The sequence below is a fragment of the Salmo salar genome, chromosome 04 (assembly GCF_965601325.2).
Source record: "Salmo salar chromosome 04, fSalSal1, whole genome shotgun sequence".
Lineage (NCBI taxonomy): Eukaryota > Metazoa > Chordata > Actinopteri > Salmoniformes > Salmonidae > Salmo > Salmo salar.
In genome coordinates, this window is record NC_138294.1 from 32,673,260 (window position 1) to 32,698,880 (window position 25,621).

Genomic DNA, 25,621 nt, shown 5'->3' on the forward strand with positions numbered 1-25,621 from the left:
CGCACATACACGCCATCACCCACACGCTACCTTTTTCACATAGACACATATAATTCATACACTCTCTATTATGTCTAGATCAAACAGCTCATGAGTGCTTCCCAAATGGCACTCTATTCCCTATACAGTGCACTCTATATCTTTTTTTTTACCCTATGGGTCCGAGTCAAAAGCTGTGCACTATGTAGGGAATAGGGTGCCATTTGGGACGGAATCCCTTTCTGACAGGCAGGCAAAGTGCACTCTGTTCTGGTCCAGTCTCAAAATAGCCAGTTACAAAACAACAGCTAGGCCAGGATACCCAGTCTTGGGGCATCTGATGGGAGGGTGGAGATCGATTCTGAGTCACGGTTTCCTGGCAAGGTTAAAGTAATTCCACTGGCTAAAAATAATAAAGCACCCTTTGCTGGCTCTAACAGCCACCCAATCAATTTGCTGCATGTTCTTAGTAAACTGATGGCAAGAATTGTGTTTTACCAAATACAATGGTATTTTTCAGAGAACAAGTTAACTACTGGCTTCCAGCATGCATATAAGGGGACTCAACTTGTACTGCATTGACTCAGATGACTGATGATTGGTTAAAAGACATGGATAATAAGATGATAGTTGGAGCTGTATAGTTAGATTTCAGTGCAGCCTTTGATGTTATTGATCATAAATTGTTACTGAAGACATTCATTTGCTGTGGCTTTCCAACACCTGCTATCACATGGTTGGAGAGTTATTTAGCCAATAGAACCCAGAGAGTGTTCTTCAATGGATGTTTCTCTAACTTCAGATATGAACACTGCGGTGTCCTTCAGGGCAGGTGCCTTGGGCCGTTACTCTTCTCTATTTTGCCATGGTCTTACATAAAGCTAGAATGACCATGTGTGCGGATGATTCCACACTCTACATGTCAGCACCCAAAGCCAGTGAATTCTAAATAAGGAGTTACAGTCAGTATCAGAATAGTTGTTAAAAATAAACTGGTGTTAAATCCAACTAAATGCATTGTATTTGGTTCAAAACCTTCTCAAAGACCTAAAACTCAACTGGAGTTGAGGAAGCTAAACTCCTAGGTATAACATTGGATGGTTAATTATCATGCTCAAGTCGTATTGACAAAGTTGGTATGAAGATGGGGAGGGGTCCTGTGTAGCTCAGTTGGTAGAGCTCCATGTTTCTGGGTTTGATTCCCACGGGGGACCACTTTGAAAGAAAAGAAAATATGAAAATATATGCACTCGCTCTGGATAAGAGCGTCTGCTAAATGACAAAAAAATGTAAAAATAAAATAAATGCGTATATCTTTTATAAAAATATGTTTTGCGTTTTTGACACAAAAATCAACTGTTCTGGTTGTTCAGGCTCTGGTCCCATCTTGATTACTGTCCAGTAATATGGTCAAGTGCAGTTGAAAAAATACCCAGCAAAGCTGTAGCTGGCTCAAAACAGAGCAGCACGCATTGCCCTTAACTTCACATACAGAACAGACATCAACAACATGCTGTCACGACTTCCACCGAAGTCGGTTCCTTGTTCGGGTGGTGTTCGGCGGTCGGCGTCGCCGGTCTTCTAGCCATCGTCGATTCACTTTTCATTTTCCATTTGTTTTGTCTTGTTTTCCTACACACCTGGTTTTCATTTCCCTCATTAAGTGTTGTGTGTTTAACCCTCTGTTCCCCCCATGTCTTTGTGTGGAATTGTTTGTTGTAAGTGCTTGTGCACATGTTTACTGGTGCACGACGGGTTTTGTACCTATGTTTGTTATTCTTTATGCCGTTGATTTTGCAATTTAACTGCTCCGGCTATTACCTAGTTCTGCTCTCCTGCGTCTGACTTCCCTGCCACCAGTTACGCGAACCTTACACATGCATGCCAGTCTTTCCTGCTTGAGGATTGACTAGATTAACTGCATCAATTCTGGTTTTTGTGAGAAATATTATTGTGTTTACGTTTCCTAATTGTCTGCATAATCAACTTACATATAGCTCTGATAGACATACTTACCCACCAGACATGCCACCAATGTCTCTTCACAGTCCCCAAATCCAGAATGAATTCAAGAAAACGCACAGAGCGCACACATGTTTTCAAGTCAACGCACAACGCACACGTGTTTGTAAATGTATGTAAATTGTAAAGTATTTTTGTCTGTAATGTCTTTTTCATTATGTGTCGGACCCCAGCAAGACTAGCTGTCACCATTGGCGTCGGCTAAAGGAGATCCCATTCACCCCCATGAGGCTGAGTTCTCTCTCTCTCTCTCTCTCTCTCTCTCTCTCTCTGGGTTCGAGCACTCCACAACCTCTTCTGTTCAGTTCAATTTGGGCTTTAATTTACATAATGTTCCCTCTTTGCTTGTTGTAATGTAATAGAGGAATACAGAAATGATTGAAACGGAATGCAAGTGGAGCTCTTTGATAGACGGGCAGGCAACATTCAAGGTCATCCCATTATACAGTGGATATTATTATATTTAAGTTTTACGAACAGAAACTTTGTTCCTGCTTCAAGTGTTTTTGTCAACTCAGGGCAGTTGGGGAGAGAAACTGAGTCTGTATCCTAAATGGTACCCTATATCCTAAATGGTACCCTATTCTTTGTGAAGGGAATAGGGGGCCTGTTTGGGACTCAGCCTGAAAGAGCGAGATATCGGCCCTTAGCCTTATTAAGATGATAATGTGGTTGTATAACCTCTTTGTTTTCATCTGAGCTCGGTCCCCTTCCTTGAAGACACATACAGGCGCACGGACGCCACACACACACACACACACACACACACACACACACACACACACACACACACACACACACACACACACACACACACATTCATTGGCCTTATACTACGTGACATACCAATGGCTCCTTCCCAGACAGTTGGGGGGAGGAGGAGTGAAGGTTATTACATTATTTGCAGTTGCTGTAGTGGAGCCGAAATGAAGGGCTATTAGAAGGGCATTTAGCCTGGAAACACCAGTCAGCCAGGCAGAATGCAGAGTCTGACAGTGCAGCACACACAGATTCAAGCACACACACACACACACATACACACACGTACACACACACACACACACATGCATCAACACTCACACGCACTCATGCACACACACACACACACACATACAGGGATGTTTAAGATACATGACACATACGGCATGTGTGTGTCGCTTGGTAATGGTTGGGGTTCATTACTTTTTTGAATGAAAGGTCATTTATATTAATCCTGGGCTGTTGCCTGTATTAGCATTTGACCCAATGTACACACACACACACACACACACACACACACACACACACACACACACACACACACACACACACACACACACACACACACACACACACACACACACACACACACACACATTTTGTCCATACAGATGGATGGCTTAACGTGTTAGTTCAATGTAGGTTTCTTAAAGTGTATTTAGTCGCATTTCATAGCACTGCGTCTGAAAGTACTGCACATCATGGACAAATGAATGGATAGCAATCGCACACACCATATTAGTTTAATGATGGTATTTATATACACATTTCCCTTCTGTTTGATGGCACAGTATGTTCTAAGTGTGCATTATATACATATGGATGAATGGGCAATGGCATGTGGTGTTATTAGTTTAAGTGAAGGTACTTAAGCCGGGTGTACACTCCACAGCTTTCAAAATCCTAAAACCGCTGAGCTTCTCACATTCCTGTAGTTTTTTTTTGTGTTGCCAACATAGTGGTGCGCACACTGAACGATGTGGCACAGACAGGGGGGTCACACGCTACAACATTCTTCACTTGGTCGTGAGGATTGTCGATACCACGCTGTCTCGCGAAAGCAATGATGTGATGATGCGATTAGGTTTAACGTAGCTACAACGAGATGTGGCTCAAAGCAGCCTTATAAACGTTTTCAGTCAGACAGAGTTGAACTATCTAGCCAACATTTCCAATTGAGTAAAATTGCCTGTGAACGTCAGAGCTGTACGGATTTGACACGTTGGCTTTTGTTACAGTACAAACGCATACTAGTCATAGTCATCGCTTCTGCTTGAGAGTCGACACATTCTGGGTGACGCTAAATAACCTCATCATCTCACTGGCTTCTTCTCTGGCGAGCGCTCATTGACTATTGCTGATCACCGTTCTCCAAAACGTGTCGTTGCACATCTCACACTACGAGAGCATTGCAGATTTTGTACCGCTAAAATCAAACATGCTCCAATACGAGATCGGTAGCCCTCAGATTGCGTCTCTGACCTGCTCACATTTAACGAGCGTCGGGGAAGGCAACGTGCCCCAAGTAGGCGACGACATGTTTTTTTTGTCGCCGATCTCAAAAACTTGTCTGGGACAGCTAAATCGGGGCCAAAATTGTGGAGTGTACACCGGGTTTTAGATGTGTTTGATAGCACCCTATGGGTATGGAAGTAGGTCATGTTCAAATAAATGGCTGTGTGTTGGCGTGATTTAATCTATGCATCTCTATATCTCTGTGATCTCATCAGAAGATGCTATACATATTTGATATACATACCTGGCAGACATTGCCCACACATCCATTTTCCCTAAGAAAGTTGTGTGTTACCGAAAGTTATTGTCATTTGCCGTCATTGTCATTTGTCATCGTCTTCGTCATTACTACATGAAGCCAATGCTGCTAGATCCTACTGAAGAAAGGAGTGTTAGCTATTAGCCGGTTGCTCCCTTCCTCTTTAACTCACCGAGGTCAACATTGATCAGTGTTCAGTATCAAAGGGGTTGTTACCATGTTGGACCTGCCCTTCATCAAGCCTGCTTTGTCTGTATTTGATCTTGTCTGTCTCGGGCCCCGAGTTCCCCCTCTCGCCCCTCTCCCCAGGCCCTCTGATCACCTTGCACAGTCCCAAGTTCAACCCCCATGCCCTCCTTAATCGCATCACCCTCATTAGCACCTGCCCGACCAGGGCAGAGGAAGCCTCTAATTACCAACAAAATAATTTGATTGGCTGGGACGGGAGACGACCGGAGAGCAAAGGGAAAAAGAAGACATGAATATAATTCAGTAGACCTTGGCGCTGTAGAAAGGAAAATATTTATGATGAGCTTTTGTATGACCTTAATTAGCCCAAATTGGATTGGGGCTTTTGGAGTTAGGAACACACTCGCTCTCTCTGGTTCACCATCCCCCTCCAATCCCCATCAGCCTCTTTATTTAAACTTCCTGGTCTTAATATTATGGAATGGGACATCTTTTTGGCATGCGGGAAATGGGACTCTGTGAGTTGGCCAGGGAATAGGACCTAACTGGCTGTGGCTGGGGTTTGGGATATATGGCGTATGACAAGCTTTAGCTACACTTCTCATCATTGTGATATTGTACTGCCTGTTGCCCAACTTCAGCCGTAGTAGGCACTTATTCATAGGGAGAGACGAAGAGAGGGGGAGGGAAGGAGAGAGAGAGGGAAAGTTAGATAAAGATTGACAGTGACAGAGAAAGATTGACAGAGATAGGACAGTAGTAAAAGAGAGAAACTAAATAATAGAGGGTTCTGTTGGCCAGCTGCCCTCTCTGTGTTAGGGTTCTGTTTGCCAGCTGCACTCCATGTGTTAGGGTTCTGTTGGCCAGCTGCCCTCTCTGGGTTAGGGTTCTGTTTGCCAGCTACACTCCATGTGTTAGGGTTCTGTTGGCCAGCTTCCCTCTCTGTGTTAGGGTTCTGTTGGCCAGCTGCCCTCTCTGTGTTAGGGTTCTGTTGGCCACCTGCCCTCTCTGTGTTAGGGTTCTGTTGGCCACCTGCCCTCTCTGTGTTAGGGTTCTGTTGGCCAGCTGCTCTCTCTGTGTTAGGGTTCTGTTGGCCAGCTGCCCTCTCTGTGTTAGGGTTCTGTTGGCCAGCTGCTCTCTCTGTGTTAGGGTTCTGTTGGCCAGCTGCCCTCTCTGTGTTAGGGTTCTGTTGGCCAGCTGCCCTCCTTATGTTAGGGCCGGCTAGTGCTGTGGCTACAGAGCTCTCATCAAATCCCAACACTCCTGTAATGAGTCGTACCGAGTCGTACCTCTAACTGACCCGCCATCCCAGAAAGACTTCCAACGAGGAGAGCCTCGCCTCTCTTCAAAGACCAAAGCCGCCGCTATTCCCTCCCTCCCCTTCTTCTTTCTCTCCCTCCTTCGCTCCTTCCTTTTCTTCCACTATAGTTGATACCCTCTTAATTATCTCTCCCTCATTAACAATAAAGCCTCTCAGTCTCTATTATATTAGCGCTGACCAAAACCCTGACATGCTCTCATTAACTGAAATACGGGATGAACATTATTTAGTCCCGGCTATCAAATTGCCTCCCGTCTTCTGTTCTGGGGGAAACATTTATTTCATTATTATTGTGAGGCGGTGGTATATTAGCTTAGACGCTACCCCCATTGGACATCACAAGGACGTTGCGGTCCATCACTATTCCAATGTTGAAACGAGGTCCCGTCCCTGACCTTGGCTCGACGTTGGCAGGAGGCCACTCCGGAGAGAGACTCATTACAGTCCCATCCTTAGGGCCTTTTTCCTTTGTGTTTCTGTGCAGGACCTTCTGAAGACGGCTACCTCTGCCCTCTTCTCTCTCAACTCTATACCAACCAATCAGTGCCTGCCTCTGTACTCCTTTTGTCTGCCTGAAAGAATTCTAGTTTGTGTTGCTATTTTTGTTTCACCGATTTTTTTTCTTCTTCTCACAATGGGTCAATGTCAGTAGTAGTGCATCCTTTATGGTCTGAATGTTTCAGATAATGTGTATGAGATAGGTTAGGTGTTTTCCCTCACAAATTAGCCACAGCATGATACCTGTTTAAAGCTAACAGCCATGCCATGCTTACTGGTTAAAAGATGACTTATGTGGTTAAAATCCAGAGACAAACCCCCTTCTCTGGCCTTGTGTCCCCTGAACTGGCCCCCTAGCCCCCCTTCATGGACCACATGCAGTCATGACCCCTCCCCCTCTTCCACCCCATCTTCCCTGTTTTCTCCTCCTTCCACTTTTCTTGTACTTTGACTCCCACTTCAAAGTAGCCACTTTTGCTTCACCAGTTCTACCCCCACCTCTGTCTCTCTGTTGCTCTCGTTCTCTGTCCGTCTCTCTCTCTGTCTCTCTTTCTCTCTCTCTCTCTGTCTCTCACCCTGTCTTGTTCCCCCGCCTGTCCTCATTAATATGATGTCTCAATGGTCCCTGGTTTTATCTGTAGTTTATCTGTAGTACGCCGTCCCATGATAACATTACACACCCCGTAGTGCTTTTGTCCCTTAACTCCCTGCTTTAAATAGCATTTGTTTCGCCCCTACTCTTCATTTCGTTTTCCTGTTTCCTAATATTTGAACGCTAGCTCCCATTAATAATGCATTGTTTACAATAGGCCCCGGTTTAAAAAGAGAGTGTGTTTTAATGAATGAGGTTGAAAGGCACTGCCGAGTTCAATATTTTATATTCGATTTTTATCATAGATGATTACTATCGCTGGGATTTTAGAAACCATAAAATAGCAATGTATTTTAAGCCTTAATCATTCCTGCACTCATAGTCCAACCTTTAAGAAATGTGTCTTAAAAGGATTTCATTGCCCTAAGTGAAAAGCAGCTGTCCGTGTTGTTCATTGGTGTTTCTCTTTATAGTGTAACCTGGACTAAACCAAAAGCAGTCAAAGGCTAATAGACTGTAACCTGTAATCTTAAGGGTACATGGAAGCACACATCTCCCCTGTCTATTTTCTATGTAGTCAGCAGTAATAAGACCTGTCAAAACCACCAACACTGTTCCCATTTACAATCTCAAAGTAGCAGTTCATTATCTCTGCGAACAGACTTGTGTCATTCTCCGTGCCCTATTCAAATATTGCCCCCCTTATGCAAGAGGACTGGAACGCTGTTTTAATTTCTGCTGCATCAGTTCATTAACTCGCCGTCCTTTAGATTTAAAGCAGTGACCTTACTGGGAGGGAGAAAAGACCGGAGACAACGAAGGGAGGAAGAAAAAAAATTGTCGATGATTATACAGAATCGATAAGGGAGTTGAATGTAACCAATATCGGATCGGCCTTCGGAGCGTCGCGCCGCGAGACTGACTGCGGCAGTAAATATTATTCCGGGGCGCGGAGTGCATTAAGCTGCCGTGTCGGGAGACAGCGGTGGGGGGGCCGGGCGGATGGATGGCTGTTGGAACAAGTCTATTTGTGATGACCCAGACCTTTGGGCAAATGGTTAATCCCTGCTCTGCTCAGGAGTTATGGGCCTCAGAGGAAATCTCGGCGCCGGAGATGGGAAGCTGGAGACAGTTTTTGGAGGGATTGAGAAAGAGATACATCAACTCCCCCTCCTCCTCCAACCCCCCCCAACCCCTCAGCCCTCTTTTCATCTCCCGCTAAAGATGCTATTTTAAGATGGGCTAGGTCTACTCCGAGGTTAAAAGAATCAGTCATCAGAAAAGGAACTCTATCAGATTGGCGTCTCGCCACCTGTTTTCCACCGGTCACACCTGTTTTCCAGATGACCTGCGGTCGCCTGAGATCTACATCTGATAGATACCTCTCAAAACACAAAATAGATCCATCCTCCACACGGTGTCAGAAATCTCCTGTGCTCAGCAATCTTTAACTGTGCTGTAGGGTAATCAGATCCATAAAGCCACAGGCTACAGCTAATACGTCGCAGCAACTGGGATTGGGACTGGAGCAGCCATAGCCTTGGTGTCTATCAGCAACACTGACTGACTGGAAAAATCCCAAATTCCCGGCATTAGAAGGGAATAAGCAGGAAATCCAGAGTCCTTCAACCAAGATGTTTTGGAAAACCTGGGAATTTGGGAAAGTTTAGCAGAGAGCGATCCAGGTCACCAATATGTCCGTTTGAAAACCATCACTTCTTCAGTTATTGTGTCGGAACTAATTTAAAGAGGTTCCTTTGGTAGATCTGATGTATCATTTCCGATTGGTCACAATGATTTAATTCGCTGATATCTGCTAGCTGGATATGCCTCATGGCAGTAGTGATACTAGGTCGCCATTCCTCAGGCATTCACGTCCATTTGTTTAGCCTCGAGCGTTAGAACCCGTCTAAGTGAGATGTGTTTTTTTTTGCTCTGTCGCTGATGTGAGCTGTGCGTTCCTGTAGTCCCCGTGTGTGGAAGGAGCTGTTTTAAGTGGCAGGGAATACCTTCATTATGAAAGGTCAAAAGCATAATGGTAACCTTTAATGCAGGAACAAGCACACCTAACATTGATTCATCTATACGGAAGAAATCAGTCATTATTGCTTGACTAGTAATAATAGTCCTCTCTTCGAAAAGTATAATGGTAACCTAAATGCAGGAACAAATCAAATCAAATCAAAAGGACGCGAAGCGAGGCGGCCATCTCTGTCGGCGCCGGAAGTTTAACACAGCTAATTGATGTATATTTTAGGAAATGTTGGTCCTTAATTCTTGAAGCGTTCTTAATTAATTTGATTAATATATAATAATATGAAGACGAGGGTCCAATGGTCTATCTAATAGAGAAAGTGTACTTAGACCTATTTATAGTCTACTAGTATCCTTTCCCTAGATATCTAAAACAATTAAGTGAACCCAAACTACCCAGGCCTGAACCAAGATTGCATTGCCACAGGGTTTTGAGATGTAAGGACCGATTAGCCCCAAATTGAAAGGCCGGTGCGTGGAATTAGCCTTTTCATCTCCAATCTAGAATACAGTAACTGCTGCTTAGTGGCCCATTATGTCCTGCCCAGGTCCCTGTGAACCAGCGGGGACAAGAGAGAGGGTAGAGGGAGGGATAGAGAGAGAGAGTGGGCAGAGGGAGGGAGGTAGAGAGAGGTCGGGAGGGAGAGAGGTTTGGGATGGATGGGGGGGGGGGGGTCAGAGAGAGGGAGTGAGAGAGGATTTGATGGGAAGAGTATTGGAATGGAAACAGAGAGGGAGGGAGAAATCAGCCTACTACTTGAGATCTGGCCAGATGTCGGCTCTGGGAAACTCTGACTGCCACATGCCCTTTTCCTGGAGAGTCCCGGCTGCATGAGCTACAGTACATTAGCCCAGTCCTCCTCCAGAAATATCCCAGTTAGCAATATCACCTCCAGATGTGTCTGCGACGAACGCACGCCGGAGGAATTCCTGTCATGTTTCACCGATATGACACTAAGTGGATTATATGCAATGAAGTACAACAAAGGAAGAAGAGGGTCTGATTCATGTATAGTTGTTTGTGCTTCAAGATGGGGTTGGTGTGGTCTTGCAGTGTGCAGTATTTTTTAATAACCTTTATTTTACTAGGCAAGTCAGTTAAGAACAAATGATTATTTACAATGACGGCCTATCCTGGCCGACGCTGGGCCAATTGTGCGCCACCCTATGGGACTCCCAATCAAGGCTGGATGTGATACAGCCTGGATTAGAACCAGGGACTGTAGTAACAGACGCCTCTTGCCCTGAGATGCAGTACTACTCGGGAGCCCATGTAGTACAAATGTCTAGACGTGTTACATTTTCTCGTAATGGCTGTCATGGTTTTCAAACGCCATTTGTTTAATCTCATCAGTGATGGATCAAGGTGTGTTTGTGATGAAACATCCTTCTCAACCTGTATCCCAAATGGCATCATATTGATTTTATAGTGCACTACTTTTGCCCATTGCCCATAGTGCACAATATAGGGAATAGAGTGCCATTTGGGACTCATATGTGAAGAGGCTGGTTGAGTACTCAGAGCTCGTACTCAAAGTATATAACACACTACCATTAGTCAACTCAAGGCAATTATGCTGAAAAATAATATAGAGAGGGGGAAGGAAATCTTTTCAATTTTAATCGTCTCTTCATATGACTCAAGGACATCAGAAACTCAATGTGGGTCCTTATGTTTCATCCCCAAAAAACAAGACAGGACGTAAACGAAATGTTGCAACCAGACACCAACAGAAATTGGTTTGTGTAGCGAAGCAGACACATAGTGACAGCGCCACATACAATGTCTGATGGCTACACACATAGAATTATTAGAATGGACATTCGCATTCAACTCAATGCACCGTGATGGGTGGACCAGCGTTAATTCTATTTCTATGCTTACATGTTTCCCAGGCCTGTCTATCAATCTCATCCTGTTCTTGTTCCCAGTGATTGACGATGGCGGGATGCACACACGTTCCACCGTGTTGCTGACATGCCCCAGTTAATGTTCACACGTTAGTGACAGGAAGCAGCAGTCATACCTGAGTTCCAAAAAAAACATTTGAAATCTCCCGAAGCCTTTGGAGTGTTTGCTCAAGCCTGCTGTAAGTGCCCGATGGGCGGGGTTCCGGGTTTGCCATTGCGTCAGGTGAGCTCAGTCGAGCATAGATAACATATCTGAACGAGTTTGAATACTATTTGAACCTGGATTTGTCAAGGCCCAGGTCTGAAAGGGCAAAGTAAACATGAGACACACTACTAATGTTCCTGGAGGCCCTCAATTGCCTGTTCCCCACCCTCGCCTTCTGCTCCAGCTTGCCATGAAACTTAAATTAAAGTCTATCCCCATTCCATCATGGCCCAGTGAAGGATGGAAGAGGGGCCCTCTGTGTCCCCTAACTGTCATGCAGACACTGGAGCGCGCGCACACACACACAGGCGCACACAAACACTCACACAGGACCATATATACACCTACACTAGGCTGCACACACCTGCCTACGACGACAGGCATCCCCAATGACATTTACCTCGCATCAGATCAATCCCTCAAATCACTCTCTGACAGACTCAATGTTACAAACGCACGCACACACACACACACACACACACACACACACACACACACACACACACACACACACACACACACACACACACACACACACACACACACCACACACACACACACACACACACAGCATCTGAATTATACACCTCAGTCATCTGGGTTTACGCTGACACTACAAAGATACTCACTGTGAGGAGAAAGATGCTGTGTGCTGGATAATAGGAAACGTACTAAGGGGGAAATAATACCAGCAGTGGTTGTGCTTTTTACAAAGACCTTGAGAACTCTAGGTGTAATATGCGCTATCATTTTCAATTTCCTCTTCATCCCTTTGTCTATTAAAATTAATTGACCAACAACAGACCAGGGCGTAAGGAAGGGATGGATAAATGAGGAAAGCACTTAGACCCCAGAGAGCTTGTATGAAAGAGAAAATGACTTATTTTGTAACCGATGATAGATACATTTCCTCTGACAATTTAGGCCTAGAATCACAAAAAAACAATAGGACAGACCACCATAGAAACAGAAATTAAATGGACCGACAAAAAAATTATAAAATATATATATCTTCTGATAGATATCGCCGATATTTTAGGTGACAAAAAGTGATTCTTAGAATAGAAAATAAAAAAAATCAACAGACTGAAAAAGGAAGAAAAAAAGATCTAAAAAATAATAATTTTGCAGATTTTAAGTGTACATGTTTTATTGTCTTTGAGTGATTCACCTTGTTTTGAATAACACCGAATCACTGGATCTAAATCAAACGTCAAAAAGAGAAGCTTCCCAGGAAATCCTATATGATTTCCTTTGGTAATGGGAGCATTCCTTTCGCCCAAGAACTGCCCAAACTCCACATTATTAGTTTTATGGATTCTAGTGAGCCAGGTCTGTAGCCTAGTGTACCAGCCGATTCCCTGGAAGCTTAGATTGATTGGGAATATCGATCTCCCCATTTTCCGACTGCATCTCTAACATACCGATTGAGTCTTAAATGGCACCCTATTCTCTATTTAGTGCACTACCTTTGACCAGGGCCCTATGGACTCTTGTCAAAAGTATTGCACTAAAGAGAGAATAGGGGGCCATTTGGGACACAGGCACCGAACCAGGGCGTAGAGCTTTCCTTCACTCTCATCTATACGACAACCATTTTACGAGGGCAAATTAAACCACGTCCTGACCGCCATTTTACCTCGACCGACAAGGTTAATGGTACGTAAAAAATCTGTTCCTCAACCAGAAGTGGTTCTCTACAGTTCTCTCAAGGTCACGTGTGTGTGATCCACTTAACTGCAGTCTGCAGTCCCCACGCCTGACATAGACCCCTGGGTTTGTCTTTAGTACACGTGCTTTTTGTGTGTGTGCGTGTGCGTGTGTGTGTGTGTGCGTGTATGTGTGTGTGTGTGCAATTGTGTGTGCAATTGTGTACGGCATGTGTGTGTGCATTTGTGTGTGTGTCTGCAGAAATTCACGGTGTGAGTGTGCTTGTTACCGTCAGTAAGTCTATGCGTCTATACTCTCAGCTAAACGTCTAAGATGGCCACCTGTAAAGACATTCAAGACCCAACTGACAGGCCAGTTTGTTTATGACAGCCAGAGGTTAAGAGAGAGAGAGAGAGAGAGAGACCCTTCCTAATGAAGAGCTTTTAAGGGAGCGAGACTTGATGGGAGATTGGAGTTGGGAGATAACAGACATAGGAATTTTTGGTTTCATTCACCTTTGGCCTGGACTGTCTTGTGGCGCGCACACACACACACACACACACACACACACACACACACACACACACACACACACACACACACACACACACACACACACACACACAGACACACACACACACACAGACACACACACACACACACACTCTTGTGATGGGATATGAGAAGCAGAGGTGTGTGTGGGATTCTCAGGTGCTGTTACAGCCACTAATGAAGGCCCGGTCCCCGTGGACACATGAAGAGAATAGGCTCCAGATGGAGGGATGATGGAAAATTGGATAGATGCAGGGCACAGGTGAGGAGAAAGAGCGATATTGTGATCTCTCCTTCCGGCTGAAGGAGGGAGTACTGTTAAGAGTACACTTCTGAGATCTTTCTCCTTCAGATCGGACAACTTCTTCTTTCTCTCTGTCTCTCTCAAATCAAATCAAATGTTATTTGTCACATGCTTCGTAAACAGCAGGTGTAGACTAACAGTGAAATTCTTACTCTCGCTCACACACACAGGCACACACGCACTCGCGCACGTACACACGCTGTCCCACTCTCTGCTTCTCTTTCTTTCTTTCTTTCTTTCTTTCTTTCTTTCTTTCTTTCTTTCTTTCTTTCTTTCTTTCTTTCTTTCTTTCTTTCTTTCTTTCTTTCTTTCTTTCTTTCTTCTTCTCTCTCTCTGTCTCGCTTGTGTTCCCTTCCTCTCTCATCTATAGATTTCAATTGGGAGTTTCGAACAGTAGCCTACAGTAGAGAACGTCACTGTTTGCCATTGACAAATATTTCTGGCATTCAGGGAACATCTCAAAGTTCTTCAATCATTTTAAAGACTCCTTACTGTGTTGAACATATTTCAAAGGGCAGAATGGCTACCTTGATATATTTAAAGATACTGCATTCATGTTGCTTTGTGAAATGCCCAAGACAACTCAAACGGACTTTGTCTTTGACCCTAAATGTGCATTACGTATGGGAGGTTTGTACTGTAAGTTCTTCTGCGCTGAAATGTGTGTATGTTTCTATACCATGTATAGAAAGGGTTCACATAATACAGAATATACAGTCGGTTAGAATGTTCAATTTTCTTGTCCGTGTCAGTCAACGCAGGATTCCCTTTCCAAGGGTTGAGTTCAGAATCATCAACAATTAAGGAATAATGAGCTGTGTGATGGTCTGAATGCCACAAGATTTTCCTAATTTACTCGCTGTGTGTTACTCTATGCCAGATGAGCAGCGGGTCAAAGGGGTTTGATTTTAAACATGGACTTGCAGATGGCCTACCCGGCCCAGAACGTCTGCCCTGAATAGCAATTAGTTACTTTATCAAACTCGATAACGAAGGACGACTGTGATGATTTTTAATGATTCTCAACGATTTTTTATGATTCTGTATGATTTTCTACGATTTTCAAACAGGCCCTTTCAGTCATATTCATAAGTAATGCCTACCCACCCAACTCTCTAACTAATGCATTTTACATTTTCAAGCCTCTCCTTTACTTTTCCCCCAGCATTTATTGCAAGATTATCTCGTTTTCAACTGAAAAACGATCCTCCACTCTGACTGCAGTGATGTCACCGTGAAGATACGATGCCGTGCCAAACCCCCGAAGTGGCGTAAAAAAAAAATGTAGAAGTCAACAAACGAAGTCCTCAAGGAGTCGCTCCCTCCTCCCGTCCCCTTAGGGGAAGCCCTAGTTTTTTGAGAGCTGTGCTGCCTGCCTCGCCTTTTATCATCAAAGGAGCCCAGGCGCTGCTCATGTAATATTAACATTTGTCAAATCAGCGAGAGGCGGCAGTACGCTGTTTACATAACATTAGACAGGCTTGCCAAGCCACACAGAGAGAGACATAGAAAGGGCGGCCATTTTGGTGTTCACAGATTACGTGGAGATTGGGAGAATGACCCCCATGGCGGTCACTGGATTACTGTACACTCATTCACACCTTCTGAAGGGGGCTAATTTGGGCTTGGTCCATGGCTCTCTTTGGGAGGAATCGCATGCAGCTTTTTTGAAAAATTGGGTAGAGAAAATGGAAATGGAAATGAAGTTGTTTTCTTTATTGTTCTTTCTTTTGCTTTCTGAGATACAGTTTGTCAGTACTGTCTATCTTACTGTCTATTTTGGTATGAAATGGCTAAGGAGGGAAAAACGTAATTGAATTAGATCACGTTTCCATGTCACTGAGATCTTTTTGTTCCACTACCACAATTACACAGCTCTTTCAGTCTCCCTCTTTTTATTAAACCTGAAGAGGTAAGAAGTGAGATGAGAAGTTAGGCGATCTAATTAAGTTTTCCTGGTTTCAGGAGGAACAGGAGTGGGAGGGGGGTGGGAGCTACGATGGGGGTACAAGACGACACTCGTCAGTAAGCTGTTTGACTTCTGTGACACCGTCTAAATCGAATCATCAGAAAGCTTTGCAAGGTGAAGTGGGCTATCGTTGGCATGCAATTCAAATCCTCCGGAAATGAGGTCCATTAATCATACAGTGCCTCATTTAGCCTCTCGTTTTATATAAGGGCCCTGATTTGCACTCGTAGGGGCGTCTTCGTGGAGGGTTAGGTGGGAGGAAAGGAGGAGAGAGAGAGAGAGAGAGAGAGAGAGAGAGAGCGAGGGAGGGAGAGAGGGAGAGAGAGAAAGTGCTTTGTGGAGCAGAAGAGAAGCCATCAATTCTCATTACGGAAAATAGATAATCATTCCTAATTAGAGGCCTTGGCTCATCTTTTTTTTACCGGGGTACAAATACGGAATAAAACAAGCTAGCAACATATGGGTACCTGATTAATTAGGTGAATGGATAGATACTAAAGGAGTCTGCGATTTGGCCCGACATAGCTTATTAAATGCAAGCGTAATTTATTGGCGGTTGAGTCCTTCAAGAAAATATTAGCCCCGTTTCCAGCCGAAGGGTATGTGTTATCCAATGCCTCCCGAACAAGCCTCGCCCATCTAGGCAGATATTTATTTCGCCTTTTTTTCTCTCTCTTTCTCTCTCTTCGTCTCTAATCAAAACCATGCACCGGAGCTATTGTTTTGTCCCCAGTTGTTGTGACAAGGATTGCCCGATAAGTGGGTGCAATTAATCACAGATACGAGCTGTAAATACGGAGAGGAGCGTTCGGTCGTAATGAAACCAGCATATCCTCTCTTACACTGGTCATAAACGTGCACGGTGCACATCACAGGAGGCCGCCGAGGGGAGGATGTCTCATAATAATGCCTGTTTTTGGAGTGAATGAAAAGGTATCTGACACATGTTCGATGACCATTGCATTGATTCCGTTCCAGCCCTTACTATGAGCGCGTCCTACCAAATGAAGGTGCACCCGGCCGCCTTCGTGGAATATTGTGTGCCGATTGCATCATCTACGATGGCCCACGACCCGTGTGCTCATTGCATCATCAATGGTGCTCCCCACTGATCTTTAAAAGCTCTAGGGCATAATGAGCTCATGTCACGAAGTGCGAGGTGACTTCATGCAGAAATGACTTATATTATTAAGATCACACACTGTGACTAATACTGATTGTTGCTGCTCTCGTATTTTAAGACTTCAGGGTTAAAGGCAGCATGTGTCTATTCCGTTCATCAGTGAGTTACTGCTCTTATTTATTTATCTTATTTACCTTTATATGTATGTTTTTTGTTTGGAATATTTATGCTGATTGTTGCTGCTCTTGAATTAATAACTTCAGGGTTAATGAAAGTTTATGTCGTTTCACTTAAGCTACTGCTCTTAGGTATGTACCCTACAGTGCCTTGGGAAAGTATTCAGACCCCTTGACTTTTTCCACATTTTGTTACGTTACAAATCCTCAGCAATCTACACACAATACACCATAATGACAAGGTGAAAACTGGATTTTAGAACATTTAGCAAATGTATTAAAAATAAAAACAAATAACTTATTTACATAAATATTCAGACCCTCTGCTATGATACTCGAAATTGAATTCAGGTGCATCCTGTTTCCATTTTATCATCCTTGAGATGTTTCTACAACTTCATTGGAGTCTACCTGTGGTAAATTCAATTGAATGGACATGATTTGGAAAGGCACACACCTGTCTATATAAGGTACCACAGTTGACAGTGCATTTCAGAGCAAAAACCAAGCCATGAGGTCAAAGGAATTGTCCGTAGAGCTCAGAGACAGGATTGTCCAAAGCATTTCTGCAGCATTGAAGGTCTCAAAGAACACAGTGGCCTCCATCATTCTTAAATCGAAGAAGGTTGGAACCACCAAGACTCTTCTTAGAGCTGGCCGCCCGGCCAAAAAGAGCAATCGGGGGAGAAAGACCTTGGTCAGGGAGGTAACCAAGAACCCGATGGTCACTCTGACAGAGCTCTAGAGTTCCTCTGTGGAGATAGAACCTTCTAGAAGGACAACCATCTCTGCAGCACTCCACCAATCAGGCCTTTATGGTAGAGTGGCCAGACAGAAGCCTCTCCTCAGTAAAAGGCACGACAGCCCTCTTGGAGTTTGCCAAAAGGCACCTAAATACTCTGACTCTCAGATTCTCTGGTCTGATGAAACCAAGATTTAACTCTTTGGCCTGAATGTCAAGCGTCATGTCTGGAGGAAACTTGGCACCATCCCTACGGTGAAGCATGGTGGTGGCAGTGTCATGCTGTGGGGATGTTTTTCAGCGGCAGGGAGTGGGAGACTAGTCAGGATCGAGGGAAAGATGAACAGAGCAAAGTACAGAGAGATCCTTGATGAAAACCTTCTCCAGTGCTCTCAGGACCTCAGACTGGGGTAAAGGTTCACCTTCCAACAGGACAACGACCCTAAGCACATAGCCAAGACAACACAGGAGTGTCTTCGGTACATGTCTCTGAATGTCCTTGAGTGGCCCAGCCAGAGCCCGGACTTGAACCCAATCGAACATCTCTGAAAATAGCTGTGAAGCAATGCTCCCCATCCAACCTGACAAAGCTTGAGAGGATCTGCAGAGAAGAATGGGAGAAACTCCCCAAATACAGGTGTGCCAGGCTGTAGCATCATTCCCAGGAAGACTTGATGCTGTAATCACTGCCAAAGGTGCTTCAACAAAATACTGAGTAAAGGGTCTGAATACTTATGTAAATGTGATATTTCATTTTTTTTTTTTATAAATTAGCAAAAATGTCTAAAAACCTGTTTTTGCTTTGTCATTATGGGGTATTGTGTGGTACATATGGTACATATTATGAATCGCAGCATAGCATAACATTCCAAAATATCTTGAGGGGAAGGTTTTGAGGGAAACGTTTACATTATGATTTGATATGTTTTCTTATTTTTCTTACAATTTTTATCCTGTTTTAGCATATAAAAAATGCTTGGAAAGATCAGAGGTTGGACCTAAGCAAGTGTTTAAATACTTCCCTACACATATAGAATATTTTTAGCAAAAAGGGGGGACCTAAGCAAGTGTTTAAATACTTCCCTACACATATAGAATATTTTGGCTGCTCCTGTGGGTTTTTTTAGGTGACAGAGAGGTACATTTTAATATTACTATTGATGAGGGGAAAAAACACAATTTAATACATTTTTCAATAAGGCTGTAACACAACAAAATGTGAAAAAGCCAAGGGGTCTGAATACTTTCCCAAGGCACTGTGTATGTATGTTTTGGGTATGTATTTTTAGATAGCAGCATTAGCCACAATAATGATTTAATGGTAATATATTGAAGGTGTGGGGGAAAACAGCGATAGAACAGTGTTAGAAACGTCAAGTATAAAAAATAAACAAACTAGTGTTGAAAAACTGCAAGTGGAAAGAAAATTGTGCACCCACTTATCGGGCAATGCTTTTTTTTTACAAACATTCTTAAAAATCAATCACAGTGAACAATTCTTCATGATGACAAAAGCCCTGTGTGCCAAATAGAGACTGGAGGGGGTTGAAAAAAAAAAGAAGACTCCATTGATATTTAGTGAGCCCCTATAAGCAAAGGAGTTGATTGAGATGTCTCGACCCTATAAGCAAAGGAGTTGATTGAGATGTCTCGACCCTATAAGAAAAGGAGTTGATAGAGATGTCTCGACCCTATAAGCAAAGGAGTTGATTGAGATGTCTCGACCCTATAAGCAAAGGAGCTGATTGAGATGTCTCGACCCTATAAGAAAAGGAGTTGATTGAGATGTCTCGAGTGGATGGGATGGAGAGAGGTATTTGGTCCGAGTCAGATATGAAGATGTTTTGGGGGAGTCGGAGGGTTGGGGGAGTCGGAGGGTGGGGGGAGTCGGAGGGTGGGGGGAGAGTTTTGGCAGGATATGAAAGGTGCTTCTTTAATCCAGACCGGAGAGCACTATAGATAATTGGGGTCAGACATTTTTGATAATTAAGATTGTGCCCGAGTTTGAAAGCAGATTAAGGAAGGGGGGGGGCTTTCTTTCCCCCCCTTCTGGCTGCTCCTGTGGGTTTTTTTAGGTGACAGAGAGGTACATTTAAATAGAATTATATATGTAAGGTACAAAGGAACTCTAAATTATCGCCTAATTGTCATTAAGTATAGCAGGGTCCCAAACTCTGTCTTGGGTGCACGTTTTGGTTTTTGCCATAGCATTACACAGCTGATTCAAATAATCAAAGCTTGATGATGAGTTGGTTATTTGAATCAGCTTTGTAGTGTTAGGGCAATAACTAAAATATGCACGCAGGAGGGACCCCAGGACTGAAGTGTAGCACATTTAAGCACTATTGGTTGGACTCCAGTCTATGTAGGCCCCATATGTAACCGGCCGGCTCTATTCGGTCTTATGTAGCAACATTTGAAATTGTGTTTTTTACATTGGATAAAAGTAGAGACTCAGAGCTAGAAAATTGTATATTATACACTACAGTCGAGGAACAATGTGAAAGTAATTATGTTTTGAAAGTTGATAAACATGTAACCCCACTTTTTAATGATTTGATACACCTATTGGGGAGTTCATCTTTGTCTACACCCATTCAGCATCGTTCAAAGCCTTAGCCCCACCCATCTCTTTAAGGATTCACATGTGAGGCCATGTACTAAACAACCAAAAATATCAAGACTAAAGGTTGGTTTATACTACGGGTGTGTTTGTACATTTTATCTGGAGTGCCAGAGTGTGCTCAGAGTGAGCTCTGGGTGTTTGTAAACTCAGAGTGTTGTCAGAATTTCATGTTTTGCTCTCGGATCATTCAGAGCACACACTGGACGCTCTGGCTGAGGAGTAGGGTTGATCCAAGCGTTCTGAGCAGTCAAGCACAGTTAGCTAACTGGCTAATGTTGGCTAGCTTGCTAGGTACTTCTATTTACAAATGAGAGAACAGCTCACTCTGACCATTTTACTCACCCTAGCAGAGCTGGTTAGGCTGTTTTTATGTTATCCAGAGCATTGGTGACTGCAACTGTGCTGCTGGCAACAATTTAATTACGTTTTTTTGCCGACGGTTATTGACACCGGCCATATTCAATGGGTGTTGAGCATTGGTAGATTTGTCAGTTATTCTGCGCTCTGGCACACTCAGATGAGATTGCTCTGAAATCAGAGTAGATAGCCAGAGCGAATTTACCAGCTACGTCTATCGACAGTTGTCGTAGTGACATCATGAACATTCTATTGAAATGGGTACTTGCATAGTGGAGTCTTTTGTTTGGACATGTAGCTAGCTAGCTAAACAATGAACCATAATCCCAACTCATAACGTTACTACCCTGCATGAATCTGCAGGTAGCTAACCAACCAGGTTCAATGTAGGCTAGCTAACATTAGGCTATAACTAGCAATGGAAATGGCTCTGAGATACAAATAATATTACTACACAGATCATACACATAGCGTTTGCTTGCGAGCCAGCCAGCTAATGCTAGCTAGCTAGCTCACAGTACACTTTAACCTCTTGGGGCTAGGTGGGACGCTAGCGTGCCACCTGTGGTGCACTCCATCAACAGCAGGTGCATTTCAAGAGCGGCAAATTTGAATCCAAATAAATGTCAAAATTCAAATTTTTCAAAAATACAACTATGTTACACCATTTGAAAGATAAACATCTCCTTAATCTAACCACGTTTTACGATTTCAAAAAGGTTTTACGGCGAAAGCATAAATTTAGAGTATGTTAGGACAGTACATTTACAAGAGTTGTGTGTAATGTTTTGTCAAGTCAAAGACAGGGTCACCAAAACCATAAAACCAGCTAAAATGATACACTAACCTTTTACAATCTCCATCAGATGACACTCCTAGGACATTATGTTAGACAATGCATGCATTTTTAGTTCTATCAAGTTCATATTTATATACAAAAACAGCGTTTTACTATGGCATTGATGTTGAGGAAATCGTTTCCCTCCAATAACCGGCAGTCAAGTCAGCGTCACAAATTAAATAATTAAAATTAGAAAACATTGGTAAAATATTATATTGTCATTTAAAGAATTATAGATTTACATCTTTTGAACGCAATCAACTTGCCAGATTTAAAAATAACCTTACTGGGAAATCACACTTTGCAATAATCTGAGCACTGTGCCCAGAAAAATACGCGTTGCGATACAGACTAGACGTCATGTTGGGGAGATCTAAAATCGAAAATACTATGTAAATAATCCATTACCTTTGATTCTCTTCATCAGATGTCACTTCCAGGTATCACAGGTCCATAACGAATGTAGTTTTGTTCAAAAAAGCTCATCATTTATGTCCAAAAATCTCCGTCTCGTTAGCACATGATGTAAGCCAGCCGGACTTCTCGTCATGAACGAGGGGAAAAAATATATTTCCGTTCGTTCAAACATGTCAAACGTTGTATAGCATAAATCATTAGGGCCTTTTTTAACCAGAACATGAATAATATTCAAGGTGGACGAATGCATAGCCTTTTATAACGTATTGGAACGAGGGTACCCAACATGAAGTAGCGCGCCAGGTGTCTAATGGGACATCACCGTTCCATGGCTCTTGTTCGGTCAGATCTCCCTCCAGAAGACTCAAAACACTTTGTAAAGGCTGGTGACATCTAGTGGAAGCAATAGGAAGTGCCAAAATATTCCTAAACCCCTGTGTTTTTCAATGGGATAGGTTTAAAATCAATACAACACATCAGGTATCCACTTCCTGTCAGAAAATGTCTCAGGGTTTTGCCTGCCAAATGAGTTCTGTTATACTCACAGACACCATTCAAACAGTTTTGGAAACTTTAGAGTGTTTTCTATCCATATATAATAAGTATATGCATATTCTAGTTACTGGGTAGGATTAGTAACCAGATTAAATCGGGTAAATTTTTTTTATCCAGACGTGCAAATGCTGCCCCCTAGACCCAACAGGTTAACTTGAAATGAAAACGACTTTCTGACAAAAGTTGAAACGTTTAACATTTGAAAATGTAGCTAGCTAGACTATCTTATCCATATACATGGATGGACACTCCTCCCTCTCTCTCATGGATGCCATGGTTGCCCTTAGTTTGAAGATGTAATCCGGAGACAGGTGTTTTACACAATAGTGTTCTCTTTTCGACTCCGTCTGCATATTTATAATCAAATGCCAGAATTTTCTCCATCTCCTTAGCTATCATACTCTAATTCCACTGATTTCAAAACTCGGTCCTCCAGAAAGTTGAGAGCAACACTTATGCAGTACTACTACTACGTGATACATGTTTTAAAAAGCAGCATTAGAAAGGATTACCTACACATACTAACCAGCTCATGTTATAGACAGAAGGGTGCCACATGGCAGACCAATCCGAACTCATCTCTCGGCATGTCCAGCCCACTCATTATCTCAGCCAATCATGGCTAGCGGGAAGGTTGCTGACCTTTTCTGTGGCTAAAACAACTAGGCTCGTAAGTGAGGAATTGGAATTCATATTTACAGATGGCATACACGTTTATTATTAAGGCACATGAAAATGCACATGTTCCAGAAGGCATTTCTGCTAAAATGTTTACGTTCAAATGGCTCTCCTGTGAAGTAGGGACGTGCGACATACGGCTAGTTTCCTGAAACAAGTCACATATCTGTCTGCAATGTGAGAGTCTTTAATGGCATGACTTTAAAGACCGTCCACCTCAGTTGATGATTGACAGCACTTGATAACCTATCATCGTCTGAAGTGTTGACACTTCCACAAAGGGTTTAGCGCTCAATTGCAAATTGAATAGCTTGTGTGCAGCTGTAAATTGGATAAATTGTGTGCAGCTGTAAATTGGATAACTTGTGTGCAGCTGGGCTTGCGGCAACCGACAATGGAGGCCTACTGTTCACACCTGTGTTAGTAGCCGAGCCACAGGGTTGCTCCTGATGCTTCTGCTGCTGTGCGGTTTTATAAGAAATGAAATAAATAAAAGGAGAAGAAGCATAAATTCAGCTGAGCACAAACATGACATACCTAATTTAATTTTCCTCTCTTCCCTCCTTCCCTCTCTCCATGACCCGGAGTGTGGTGTTATCTCTCTCCTCAGCACTTTCGGCTTTGTTTATTCTTTATTTATTTATCTTTTTTTTCATGAGTTTTCTCACGAGTTCTTTTGTTCCAGTCGGTGGGTAGGGTAAGATAAGTTGTAATTTTGTTTAGGGGTCAAAGGTGACCACACAGGCTTGTTTTGTACAGGCTATCACTCTGGCTATGTTTTAATGTCTGAACTAGCATGATAATAATAATAAAATAAAAAAGAATAATAACATTTAATTTGTAGCACCCAAAGTGCTCAACCACCATGCACCATTCCTCATGCACCCACCCACGCACGCACGCACACTCACTCACCCACCCACACTCACTCACGCACTCTTTCTCTCTCTTTGGCTCTTTCTCTCTCACACGTGCACCACACCGCCAACCACACACCATGTCCTCACCTTCCAGACATGATGTCCCCAGACCTCAAGTCTGTTCAGTATGAGCCCTGTCCCTTCTGTTGGCTTGTCAGACCATAAGCCTGAACCGTACTGTAAACAGACTAAAAGCTGCTAAGGATTACAAGGTCTTGTTTACTGTATGCTGCCGAGATGTGATGGACTGTGTGCTTTGCCTCAATTTCAAACGTGTATTATGTGTGTATTATGTGCGACAAATGCGTTATTAGCTCGCCTGGATAGTACATACAGTACTCACTGGTCAGATGATGACAGCTTCCACTATCCTAACTGCGAAAAAAGAACACACATTTTTTTCTCATAGTCATTGTGTCTACGTATATGCTCTTGTATCTTTAAGTGGAGTTGATGGTTTGCGTGGGTTCCATAACGACATTAGCCTATTAGATTAGACACAATAATGGGGAATGGGATCGTTCGCTTGGATCACAGGGTAGCATGCTAACATGCCTTTTCCGTGTACTGCACGATAATTCCGCTGAGAGGCTTCTATAGTGCATTTGAGTGTGACCATGGACTCGGATGGTACAGCTGTTTTACCCCGAACAGAATGCAAAACAGCACACATGTCGCCATGGATGAAGCTGTGTTTTCAAGGCCGGTAAACATGCCTGAAGAGTGTACTGTCAACTCATGTGTATCTGTTTATAGCTTTTATCATATATACTATCTGTGTCAGAGTAGTGGTTCTCAAACCTCTCCTCAGGGACCCCCAGACATTTCACAATTTCGTTGTAGCCCTGAACTAGCTCGCCTGATTAACCTAATTACATTTTAGTCATTTAGCAGGAGCTCTTATCCAGAGCAATTAAGGTCAAGTGTCTTGCTCAAGGGCACTTTTTTTTCACCTAGTCGGTTTGGGAATTTGAACCAGCGACCTTTCAGTTACTGGCCCAACGCTCTTAACTGCTAGGCTACCTGCCTCCCCTAAATCAAGGACTTGATGATTACTTGACAAGTTAAGTCAGATGTGCTCTAGAGTAGATCAAATACATGGAACTGGTGGGGGTCCCCGAGCAGAGGTTGTAGGTCATGTGTTTATGTGTTATACAACGGGGGGGTCTTATCCTGAATGCTGATTTGGTTAAAACCGCATTCCAGCCGGTGTCTGTCATATCACATATCCACTTTCCCGAACAGCCAATGAACTTATGTCTGGTAGCTCTCGCTTTACTGTTTTTGAGTCCAGGGCTTATTGGATGGCAAGAAAACAGACACTAAGAATGTCTCAAATGGCACCCTGTTACCTATATAATGCACGACTTTTAATGAGCCCTACTCAAAAGTAGTGCACTACATAGTGAATAGGGAGCCATTTGGGA

At 43.3% G+C, this 25,621-nt stretch overlaps 1 protein-coding gene across 1 annotated transcript in view; it reads left to right on the forward strand.

Moving 5' to 3' along the window:
* The window catches only part of LOC106602757 (catenin alpha-2), a 672,188-nt gene that overhangs the window by 549,300 nt on the left and 97,267 nt on the right, over nucleotides 1-25,621 (forward strand). The window lies entirely within an intron of this gene.